Raw genomic sequence first — 12,875 nt, 5'->3', positions numbered from 1 at the left:
CCTACAAACATTGTATGAGGGTTCCTTTCTCTCCATGTTCTTGCCAAAATTTGTTGTTTGTGTTCTTGTTGGTAGTCATTTTAACAATAGTGAAATGGAATCTTAATGTGATTTGGATTTGAATTTCTTTTATGGCCAGGGATGTTCAGCATTTTTTCATATGTTTTCTTAGCCATTTAGACTTCTTCCTGTGAAAAAGCTCTGTTCAGTTCATTTCTCCATTTCTTCACTGGGTCTTAGATTTTGAGGAGCTTAGATTTTTTGAGCTACCTGTGCAATTTGGCTATCAAACCCTTGTCAGATTTTTGCTGGCAAAGATTTTCTCTCATTCCTTGGGCAGCCTATTCAATTTAGAAACTATTTCTTTTGCACATGCTGTGCAGAAGCTTTTTAATTTCATGTATTCCCATTGGTCAATCCTTTTACTTAGTTGCTGAGCCACTTGAGTTCTACTGAGGGAGTCTATGTTTATGCCTATTATTTCCAGTGTATTTCCTGCTATTTCTGCACTAGTTTCAGTTGCAGATCCTATATTAAGGTCCTTCATAAAATTTGAGTTGATAATTTCACAGGGTGACAGAAATGGATATATATTTTCAGTCTTCTGAAGGCAGATATCCATTTTCCCAGCAGCATTTGTTGAATATTCTGTCATTTCTCCATCATGTGTTTTTGGCACCTATGTCAAAAATCAAGTTGGCATAGCTCTATAGATTCCTATCTGGTTCTTTCATTCTCTTCCACTTATTTTCATATCTATTTTTTGTGCCCATAGCATGCTGTTTCCATTGCTATGGTTCTGTAGTGTAGTTTGAAGTCAGAAATTGGGATACCTCCAACATTGCTCTCTTTGCTCAGTATTGCCTTGGCTATCCATTGTCTTTTGTGCATCCAGATGAACTTTAGGATTGATTTTTTTCAATCTCTGTGATGAATATCCTTAGAATTTTGATGGCAATTTCATTGAACATGTAGATTGCTTTTGGTAATATAGTCATTGACACTATTATTCACCCAATCCATGAGAAAGAGAGATTTTTCCATCTTCAGTAGTCTTCATCATTTTCTTTCTACAATGGTTTATAGTTTTCCTTGTAAAGGTCCTTCACATCCCTTTCTATGTTTATTGCTAGATATTTTACTTTTGAGGATATTAAATGGAATTATTTTCTTACATTCTTTTTCAATCTGCTCATCGTTTGTGTATAGAAAAGCTAGCGATTTTTGTGAATTGATTTTGTACCCTACTACTTTGCTGAATCTGTTTATGATGTTTAGGAAATTTTTGTGGGTTTTTTCAGTATGAGATCATGTCCTGCAAGTAGTGATAGTTTGACTACTTCCAGTGTATTTTATATTCCATTTATTTCTCCTTCCTGTCTTACTTCTCTGGCTAAGAATTCCAAGACTATGATGAAGAGTAGAGAGAATGGACACCCTTGTATATTTCCTGACTTTAGAGGAAATTGTTTCAGTTTTCCCAATTTAGTATGTTGTTGGCTATTGGCTTGTCATATATATTTTTTATTATGTTGAGGTACATTCCTTCTACTCATAGTTTCATCAGAGATTTTGTCATGAAGAAAAATTGAATTTTATTGATTTTTTTCTGCATCTGTTGATATGATAATGTTGCCTTTTTCTTTGCTTCTGTTAATATTGTGTGTATTACATTTAATGATTTCCATATGTTAGACCATTCTTGCATCTCTGGAATATAACCAACTTGATCATTTTGATATGCTGATGTGTCTGATCTTTTTAATATCCTGTTGAATTCAGTTTGCTGCAATTTTTTAAAAGCAAAGAATAATAGGCAAAATAGGTCCTATTTGGCAGTTGGTAACAATTGGAGATGGGGAAGTTATAAAGACAGAGTGAAGGAAGCTGAAAGTAGTGGAAATATTCTGTATTTATGTATGAAAATGAAAAAATGAGACATGTTGAAACTCTTCCAGGAATGAGGGAGGATAATGGAGACTACAAATCCAATTAGTCACAAGAATTACAAAAGTTACACATAAAAAATGAAAGGTATAAAAAATATAAATTTGTATATAAGAGAAGTCAACGTTCCTGATTTTGTAAAACAAACACTATTTTACATAAAAGTTCTAGTAGATAGAGATACCATAATAGTAAGTACTTCCATGTCCCATTCTTACAATAAGTAGATATTCAGACAAGAAGTCACAAAAAAGTCTCAAAATTAAACTGTACCATAGACTGAAGAGACATAACAGAAATCAATTTTACAGAAATCTGTAAAATTTACCACCAAACATCCATGGCATGACCATTCTTTTCATGCCTATGAAACTACTCTAAAGTAGATTACATACAGTCCATAAAGTAGCATAAAGATAAAACATCAAACTAATTCTCTGGAATGTATGTATCATAATTAAATAAAATTAGAAATTAATAGCCAGTGAAACTGCAGAAATGTGCGAATACCTGAAGATTAAACAATGCATTTTTGAATTTTCAGTTGTGAATTGAAAAAATCATGGAGGAGATTTAAAAATATAAAATCAAATAAAATGCAAAACAAATTAATTTAAACATTAGCATGTAGCAGAGGCAGTTCTAAGAGGGCAGGATATTATGAGTGCAGACATTAAAAATTAACCTAATTGTGCAACTTAAGCTCTTAGAAAAACAAGAATCATCCCACTACAAAATCCATTCGTTGGAAAAAATTATTGGGAGAGAAGTTGATGAAGTGAAGGAAAAAAAGGAAAGAGACAGTGAAAATAAATTCATAAAATTAAGATGAAAGTGGAAATATCAAAACATATACCAGTGTAACCCACAGGATAATTACAGAATATTCTGAAATTTTACATTCTTATGAATTTGAAAAATCTCAAAGAAATGGATAAATTTATAGGCATATATCATTTATCAAAATTATAACAAAAGGATACAAAATCTTGAGCAGTTCTATATAAAGCAGCCATAAAGTCTCTCATTAAAGAACATTCTGGGACTGGATTGATTCTTTGCTGAATTCATTCTACTAACTCTTTAAATAAAACCTAACAAAATGATCCTTAAAATATTTCATAATGTTTAATGCTTCCCAACACATTACATAAAGCCAGTATTACCCTGATACCAATATAAGACAAGGGTACAACAAAAAATAAACTACTAATTTTGTTAATAAGTAAAGATAAAACAATATAATCCTGTTATAGAAAATTCAAAAACATGTTTCAAACATCATACAATATGATTAACTTAGTTTCATTCCACATTTGAAAAGAACTATGAAACACATGCAAATCAATAAACCTTTATGGCACATAAGTAAAACTAGGGACAAAAATCATACGATCTGCACAATAGATACTGAACATATCTTGGACAAAATTCAATATCCTTTCACAATAGAAACAGTGAAGAATCTAGGCATAGAAGAAACATAACTTAAGTATAAAAAAGGCTCAATTTAACAAACCCATAACCAATATTCTCCTAAATGAGGAAAAATTCAAAACAATTCCTCTAAAATCAGAAAGGACACAAAGTTTTCCACAATCACCACTATTATTTTGTGTAGAGCTGGGCTTCATAGCCACTGCAATAAAAAGGATAAAATAAGAAAAGAAGAAATCAAGCTACCTTTATGTTCAGACAATCTGATCATTTATTTAATAAACCCCAAAGAATCCAATGTGATATTATTAGGTCTAATAAACATAGCAAAGAGACAGGATACAAAACAAGCATAAAAATAAATATTGTCCCTAAATATGGAAAACAAATACATTGAGCAAGAAATCAGTAAAACAATGCCATTCACAATAAGCTCAAAATTATCCAGAGAAAATCAAATCAAGTATATAAAATGTCTCTATGAAAGCTATATAACTATGGTAAAAGAAGTTGAAAGAGATAAGATGAAAGGAACTCCCATGTTCATGGAATGGAAAACTACATATTGTGAAAATGATCTACAGAACTAGTATAATTCTCATCAAAATTCAATTGACAAACCTCACAGAAAGATCATTAAACTTCAGTTAAAAGCACCTTATACTTATATATTCAGACACTGCATAGCCAACTCGATCACAGATAACAAGAGCAGTTCTGAAGGTATAGTACTTCACATCCAATCATAATACAGAACTTTAGTAGCAAAACACAACATGGTTCAGACACAAAAACACATTTGAAAACTGATGAAGTAGAACAGAGATTCCATACATAATTCTAAGAATCTACAGCAATATGATGAAGATGCAAAAATGTACATTGGAGAAAAAACAGCCTCTTGAACACAAGGTGCTGGGAAAACTGGACATCTATACATAGCAGTCTGAAACTGGATTGTTTCTTCCATTATGAAAAATTAATCCTAAATCAATCAAATATTTTAATGTGAGATATGCAACATTGGGAGCACTAAAAGAAAATGGCAAGAACTTTTTAAAACATATGCATACATGTTGTCTTTCATATAGCTGTCCAGCCAAGTGCTGGTGGCTCACATCTATAATCCTAGCTCAAGAGACAGAGATCAAGAGGATTGTGGTTTGATACCAGAACAGACAAAAGAAAAACTGAGATAAATGTTAAAAAGCTTTTATGCAGCAAACAATCACCAGTATGAAGAGACTCCTGCAGAACAGGAGAAAATATTTGCTAGATATGTATCTGAAAATGGACTAATGTTCAAACTATATAATTAGTTTTAAAAAAGCAAAGATTTTAAGGTAAATATTCTAGTTAATAATTGTGAAAATGATTTCAACACATAGCTCTTAATATGAGAAATACAAACATCCATTAAATACCTGAAGAAATTACTCAGCAATGTTAGCCATAAAGGAAATGTAAATCAACACTGAATTTAGAATCCATTTCCCCCCATTCATAATGATTATCATCAAGAAGACAAATAATAAAAACTGGTAAGTATTCAGGGAAAAGTAATCCTTATGCACTGTTGGTGGAAATGTAAATTTGTGAAGCTACTATCAAAATCAGAATAGATATTCCTCACACAATGGAATTTTAGTCATGAAGAAAAATGAAGTCTTATCATTTGCAGGTAAATGGATGGAACTAGAGAACATCATTCTGAGTGAGGTCAGCCAGGCTCAGAAGACCAAAAATCATATGTTCTCCCTCACATGTGGACTTTAGATCTAGGGCAAATGCAGCCATGTGGTTGGACTTGGATCACATGACAAGGGGAGAGCACATACGGGAGATATAGGAATAGGTAGAAAACCCAAAATATGAAAGCATTTCATGTCCCCTCTCCAGAGGAGCTAATACAGAAACCTTAAATTCACAGAGGTTATCATGAGAAGGGGATCAGTAACCAGTGTAAAGATCAGTTAGACATGAACTAACATGGGTCATAACACATATGTACATGAAAGCAATGCTAGCAACTCAACTAGCAAAAATGCTTTGTCTTTCTTATTAGGCTTGTGTCCTTTCTTCAGCAAAATTAGTGATAAAGGAAGAACAGGACCTGCCTGGAACTGAGGGCAGGAGAGGGAAGAGTGTGGGGGAGGGAGGCGTGGGGAGAAATGACCCAAACAATGTATGTACATGTGAATAAATGAATAATTTTAAAAAAATAGATATTCCTCAAAAAATCTAAAAATGCAACATCATTCTGTGCGACGTTAGCCAGGCTAAGAAGACCAAAAATTGTATGTTCTGCCTCATATGTGGACTTTAGATCTAGAGCAAATACAGCAATGTGGTTGGACTTAGGGCACATGATAAGGTGAGAGCACACAAGAGAAGTATGAGGATAGGTAAGAAACACAAAACAAGGTAGTATTTGATGTCCTCATTGCAGAGGAACTAATACAAAAACAAAGTGACAGAAGTCAATATGAGAAGGGGATCAGGAGCTAGAAAAAAGGACGGTTAGAGATGAATCAACTTAGAATGTAACACATTTGTACATGGAAGCAATGCTAGGAATCTGTCTGTATAGCTATCCTTACCTCAACTGGCTAAAATGCTTGGTCTTTCTTATCGCTGTTTATACACTTTCTTCAACAAAATTAGAGATAAGGGCAGAACAGATTCTGCCTGGAAGTGAGGGGGGTGGAGGGGACAGGGAGCGGGAGGGGGTAGGGGGGAGAAATAGCCCAAACAATGTATGCACATGTGAATAAACAAATAAATAAATAAAAATGCAACTACTATGTATTACTGTTATAAGCAATCATGATTACATACCAGAAGAATCAAGGTTAACATATAATAGAGACATCTGTATATCATGTTTATCAATGAACTACTCACAACCACCAAGGCAAAGATGGAGACTTAGGGCCCATCAGTAGATGAAGCAATAAAGACCATGTGGTACATGTACACGATACAGTCTAATTTAGCCATAAAGAAGAACAACATTATGTCATCTGAAGGAAAATGGATGCAACTTATGACATGGAAGCAGAAGGTATACTATTAAGGAAATGAAAACAGAGTACCAGAATGGGGAAATAGAGAGGAATGGGGAGTGAATATGATCAAAGTACATATACATATGTATATATATATATATGCACAAAGGACAGAAAGAAATCCATTTTTTTCTACAATTAATATGACTATTTTTTAAATATAGAGAAGGCTTTGAAAATGAGTACATAACTGCCCAACATATATTCCAACATGCTTGAAGCACAAGAATGAGAGGAACAATAAGAGATGGAATTCATTTACTAAACTTCAACTCTAAGATGGACTAAAAGAAGCACATTTATATAATAAATTGTACAGAGATATCAAAAGGGACGAAAAATACATTGCAGTTCTATGAAAATGACAGCATTTTAGGGAAACTATTCTAAGAATGAGAAGAGGGAGAATAAAGGAGAATGATATATGGGGTGAAATTTACTATGATACATTTTAAACACTTTTGTAAATATCACAATTTACCCCCATACAGCAATAATATGATAATAAAAAGTTTAAATATATTAAGGGAATCAACATAATTTCTATTTATATGTTTATAATGCCACCTTATTTTCTATGTCTCCTCTCCTTCTGTTTTACAAAGAAACATGTCATTACACTTAAAGAAGACCTACCCAGGCACTCCAGGAAAACAAAATCCCTGCAGATGCTTCTTTCTCCAACAAATATTATTCATCCATTTATCACATAAGATAATTACAAATTATTGGGACATCATCCCGTCAAATTTTGAGGCTTATCATACAGACAACTAAAGTTATTCAGTTTGATTGATCCACAGGAAAGTTATTTATCAATTGAACTAAGGAAGGGTGCACAGTTTTCTATCTCTTATTCCATGCATGAGACAATACATGAATTGTCTTCTCTCATCTGGATATCTGCACATGAACCAGTTATAGAATACGCTGCCTGTCTGACATTGAAGGAAACCCTATTGTTCTCCACAACATTCTCTACCTCAGAAATTCTTGTTTGGAAAGTAACACTTTACTACGAGAGTGTATTATTCTTAAGAGGACTGAGATATCATTGAATGTTAACTATCTCAAAGTCATCCTAAAACACTGTTAACTAAAACTGTCTACAGATGATACTGAATATGGCAGATTCAATTATTTACATCCTAAGAATATGATCTGCTAATAGCATACAGTAGTAACTCTTTCAAAGGTTAGGAATACCCATCCTCTCCATGCAAGAGTAGCACTAACTATAAGATGCAATTCACCTGTCCCCAACAAAATAATCTGGTGAGAGCTGATCTCTGTATATGACTGAAGCATTGCTTACATATTTTCCTAATCAGTTCAGCTTCTACAACTTGATTTCTTACTAAAAGAAGCACTACTTCATATTTTGCTTCTGTAAGAACCAAGCAAATGAATTGTGCATAGAGATTTGAAACTGTCTAAAAATCAGAGTAAGACCAAAAGTTGTCATGCTTCAAGACAAGTTAAAATGTATCTGATCATTAAAATATAATGTTACTTTAGAAGAATGTGACAGAAGAGTGGACATTCTGGCTCACCTGCAATCCTGTCATCTTGCTAACACTGTAAATAAAAATCAAAACTAAATGATATCACAGAGAAGAAGCTGTTCTCCTGATAATTTTCCTCAAGGCCTTCTTCATGTCCCAGTTCCTCAGAATGTAGGTAAAGAATTCAGCATTTGAGGCACTACAGAATAGATCACTGAAGCTGCTACAGTCTTTTTGGATGAAACAGTCACTATAGAGCTAATGTATATCTCAAAACCTGCCCCATAGAACATGAAAACCACTGACAAATGAGACCCATAGGTGGACAAGACTTTATACTTTCCACCTAATGATGGCATTCTTAAGACAGAGGACAGAATGTGAACATATGAGAAAATTATTTTAGAGAGAAGTATATCAACAAATATACAGGATGAAACATAGATTAGAATATTATCAATAAGTGTAGAATGGGAGAGCTTGATGATCTGAGGAAGTTCACAGAAGAAATTGGTAATGTCCAGGTTTGTGCAGAAAGACAGCCATAACGCCATTAGACTGTGGATCAGGACATCCACAGTGAAAAACATCAAGAATATAATCAGCAGAATACATAAACTGGTACTCATGATGACCAGGTACCTGAGGGGGTGACAAATAGCCAAATAGCACTCATAGTTCATTACTGCAAGTAAACAGTTTTCCACACCTGTAAAAATGAAGATAAAGCTGATTTGGATGAGGCAACCTGTTTATGTGATGCTCTGATTCTGTGCTTTGATGTTCAACAGCATCTTTGGGATTGTACCTGTGCTTAAACAGATATCATTTAAGGAAAAGTTGGAGAGAAAGAAATACATAGGGATGTGGAGTTGGAAGTCAGGGCTCATGGCCAGAATGATCATCAGGTTTCCTATGATGGTGATCAGATTCATGAAAAGGAACATGTTGAAGAGGAGGGGATGCAGTTCAAGATTTTCTGTCAATCCCAGAAGAAATAATTCTGAAACAGTTTTTCTGGTTTCTAGCTTCCATGCTGTTGATGAGTCAGAAGTTTTGAGTGAAAAGAAGATAAAATATATGAACCAGCAATGGAATTGGCACTTGAGAAGGTGTTAGAATATCACCCTTACATTTGGAATAGAAACATTTAGAGCTGTGAGAATTATAATACACTGCCAAACTACCATAGGTAGTGTTTTTAAAGAAAACCTAACAATTAATACACTGAAGAAGCAAAATGTGTTTTGTAGGACCATGACTATAAGTCAAATAAATGTAAGAATATTTTAATGTCACCAGATTTGAGAAAAGGCATTTTTATCCTCAGAGGAAAATAGTTTCTGCACTTGTAGAGGGTATGAGATCAGAAAAGTGAGAGCTTAATGATGAAAACTATGTGAGAATATCTCAAAGAAATAACTGACAGTTGGTAGGAATGGTATGGTGATTTGTTTGCCAGTGTCTTATGCATGTCTTCTGTTCACTCCTTGTCAGAATGAAATGCTCATAAAATGATTCCCCTCATTTTCAATGCATTAGATAAGGGAATTAGCATTATTTGGTTATATTCAAGGGGAATGGTGTTCAGAATCTCACTGGCATATTGATGAAGAAAATGAAGACAGATGAGTCAATGAACTCCTGGTTATGAAAGATCATTGCTAAGAGCAGGCAGAGTTGATGATTTCTTACTTAATCAGAGGAGGGTAGTCATAGAGTAGCTCACAGTATATATAACCCTGGGGATACAATATCCAAAGCTCCTCATTAGATCAGCAGTTTTGTCATCATTTTGATCCCATGAGTTTGCATCCTTAGAGGCCACAAATACAGAACATTAGCATTCATGATATTTCACTTCCTGAACCAAGATTCCGGATGTCCACTGCTCTTTTCACTCCATTACTTCTGTTTCCTTGTATTTCATATAATTTATTCATTTAACACAGGAAATTTTAAAAATAATTTTAATGTTAAAGTTTACCTATAAAATTATTTCAATATGTCTTAGGATGTGGTGAAGACTGATTGAATTTTAAGTAAAAAAGTAAAGCCTATATATATAAGGTTAATAATGTAATTGAATAATGTCATTAAATATATTAGCTAAGATACTGCAAAATGTCAACCATCAGAGATTTCTCTCCTTACATGGTATTGAAAGTTTCCAAAAATTGACTTTTTCTCTGTATTTTCTAATGATGATTGCAACCTACCATCTTTGAACAATATTAAGTGACAAAACTATAGATAAGGATGTTATTCTTTGCTGAAAGACTTACAAATATTTTCTCCAATTTCATCACACCTTAAAATTAATATATAAGCATATATTAATTATATAAATTGAGGTGTTTATGGTCATGTTTCAACACATGTATATAAAGTTCTGTAATCATATTAACACTTTATATTACTCTTATGTTTTATGCCATCAACTAAATTAGTTTTACCTTTTTTACAAAATTTTTAAATGAATTTCATTATGCCTTTTCATATTTGCATAAAATGTGTTTCAATCATACTTGCTACCCTGCATGCACTCTTTTCCTCTCTCCCACTTCCAGCTAATACACCCTCAAATATTCTCCATTTTATGTCACATATTTTTTATCTTTATATCTATATTCTGCATATGAGAGAAAACATGTAGTAGTTGGCTTTCTGAGACTGGCTATTTTTGATAAAAATGATATTCTCTGGTTTCATTCATTTTCACCCAAGACATAATTTCATTCTTTTTTATTCATGAATAATGTTCCTGAGTGGATTTATATACCACATTATTCATACTTCTGGGGTATTTTTAGCCTTTTTATTGGTGAAACTTGGTTCAAAGTCAGGGCTTCATACTTGCAAATCAGGTACTCTACATTTGTACCATGCCTTTAGTCGATTTTTAGAAATCACTTTTTGTCTGCTTCATTTTCATTCATTTTAAATGTACATGTTTTTTCCACAGTAGGGGACAGTGAGTTGAATTCATTTAGATTGACCTTGTAATTATTAAAAAAATCAGTTAAAGATACAATATTTGCATAGATTTGAATCTTAACTGAGTAGTATTAGCTAGTCCTCCATGATAGCCCCTATTTCAAAACATTCTGTATTTAAGAATTTCAGTATTTCCATATTTATCAACTTGTTCATGATAACCATACTCTCTGTGAACTTTGTTAATTTATTATTCACAAGCTATATTATTTGAAAACCAACTTTGGTTAAGGTGTCTATTTTCACCCTCTAACCCCATTCATATTTTGGCATGTATTAATTTTATGTAAAAGGAGAATTCAGTGTGACATTTAAACTAAAACCCACCTTAACTGCAAATTTATTACAGTTGGTTTGGACTAAACATGGTGAAAATCATAGGTAAAATATAAAATCTCAAAACCAAGCAATTTAAATCCCTTCATGTTCATTACATAATTCATTTGGTTAAGAGAGGCTCTCTTTCCCATATGGTGAGGTATGTATAAATCCTTCTGAGATCTGCTTCATGTTTCTGTGCCCATAGTTTTGTGAAAATATGCGCCCCCTCAAAAAAAAACTAGTTCTCCCAAACAAGAAAAAAACTACTGTGGATGTTTTTAATCATAAAGTGAAAATTTTAGATTTGTTGAAAGGTGATATGCTTTTAGTGGAGGTTGGGTGGAATTATGGGAAAAATGAATCAAGCATTTGCATTAGTATTCAACTGTATACATTGTGATCATTCATAATTTTTCCTCAGTTGTGGTCTCCTTGGACCCATAGACACCAGGAGTCTACTTACATGTGAAGAGTATGCAATGATCAAACCCAGTCTCTCCCTTTTAACCTCTATCAATCTGTACTCTACACACAGCATGAGATTTTCTTGATACCTTTCTCTGAGAAGGAATGTACAATTTTATTGTAGTGTCTGGCTTATGTAATGACCTTAAGTTTCTTCAACCTTATGACAGGTGACTGAGTTTCTTTCTTCTTTATGACTAAACAATATTCCATTTTCTATCCATACTACATTTTCTTTATCCTTTTGTCTGTTTTGACCCCACGATTTATTTCACATTTTTGCTATTGTTAATAGTACTGCAATTAACATCTGTAGGTAAATAGTTCTTTGGTATATTGATTTCATCACCTTTGCATGTATTACCAAAAATAAGGTAGCCGGTACATTTGATAGATATATTTTAATATTCAGAGAAATATCTAAGTTCTGTCTTTGTATTTGTATCATTTTACATTTACAGCAACAGCCTTAGTGGTTTTTTTTATGCTCATCAACATCTGTAAATATTGCATAGGGCTTTAAAAGATGCAAATCTCATGAGTATGACATAGTTGTGGTGAAAAAACTTACAAGATTGGCAATCAAGTACAAACTGCACCATGGTTATATTAGCTACTCAATTTGTCTGTATCTTCATGTTTGATTATCTTATAGTGAAACATGATTACATATAGGGATGACCAGATAATCCAGTATAACTTATTTCTCTACCAAGACAATTGTCTACAAAACTGACCATCACTTTTTTTCATATAAGTTAATATTCACAAGATAAGATTGGGACATGGACACACTGTTTTGAGGATGATAATTCAAACACATACAAAGATGTTCTGCAGCTGATTCAATGAAAATCCTAATATTGAGTGATCCAAGGCAGGTTGCCCAGTTTTCTTCCATAAGAAATCATATCTGTGTGTGATATCAGCATCTATTTCAACCACCTAGTTACCCTAAGGTGGATCAGTCCTAAGATTATCAATTTTATGGAGTACTGAATGAATCTCTGTACCCTGACTCAGTATATTCTCTGTGTGGTCCTTGTAATGAAAGATGATTCTCTTTGTTGTTTCAGGATATTAGACTGGTTTCCATTTATACGGAAGCCTAAAAGTACTCACATATGAGTTCAAA

The sequence above is a fragment of the Castor canadensis genome, chromosome 13 (genome assembly GCF_047511655.1).
Source record: "Castor canadensis chromosome 13, mCasCan1.hap1v2, whole genome shotgun sequence".
Classification (NCBI taxonomy): Eukaryota; Metazoa; Chordata; class Mammalia; order Rodentia; family Castoridae; genus Castor; species Castor canadensis.
This window is presented reverse-complemented; position numbering follows the sequence as displayed.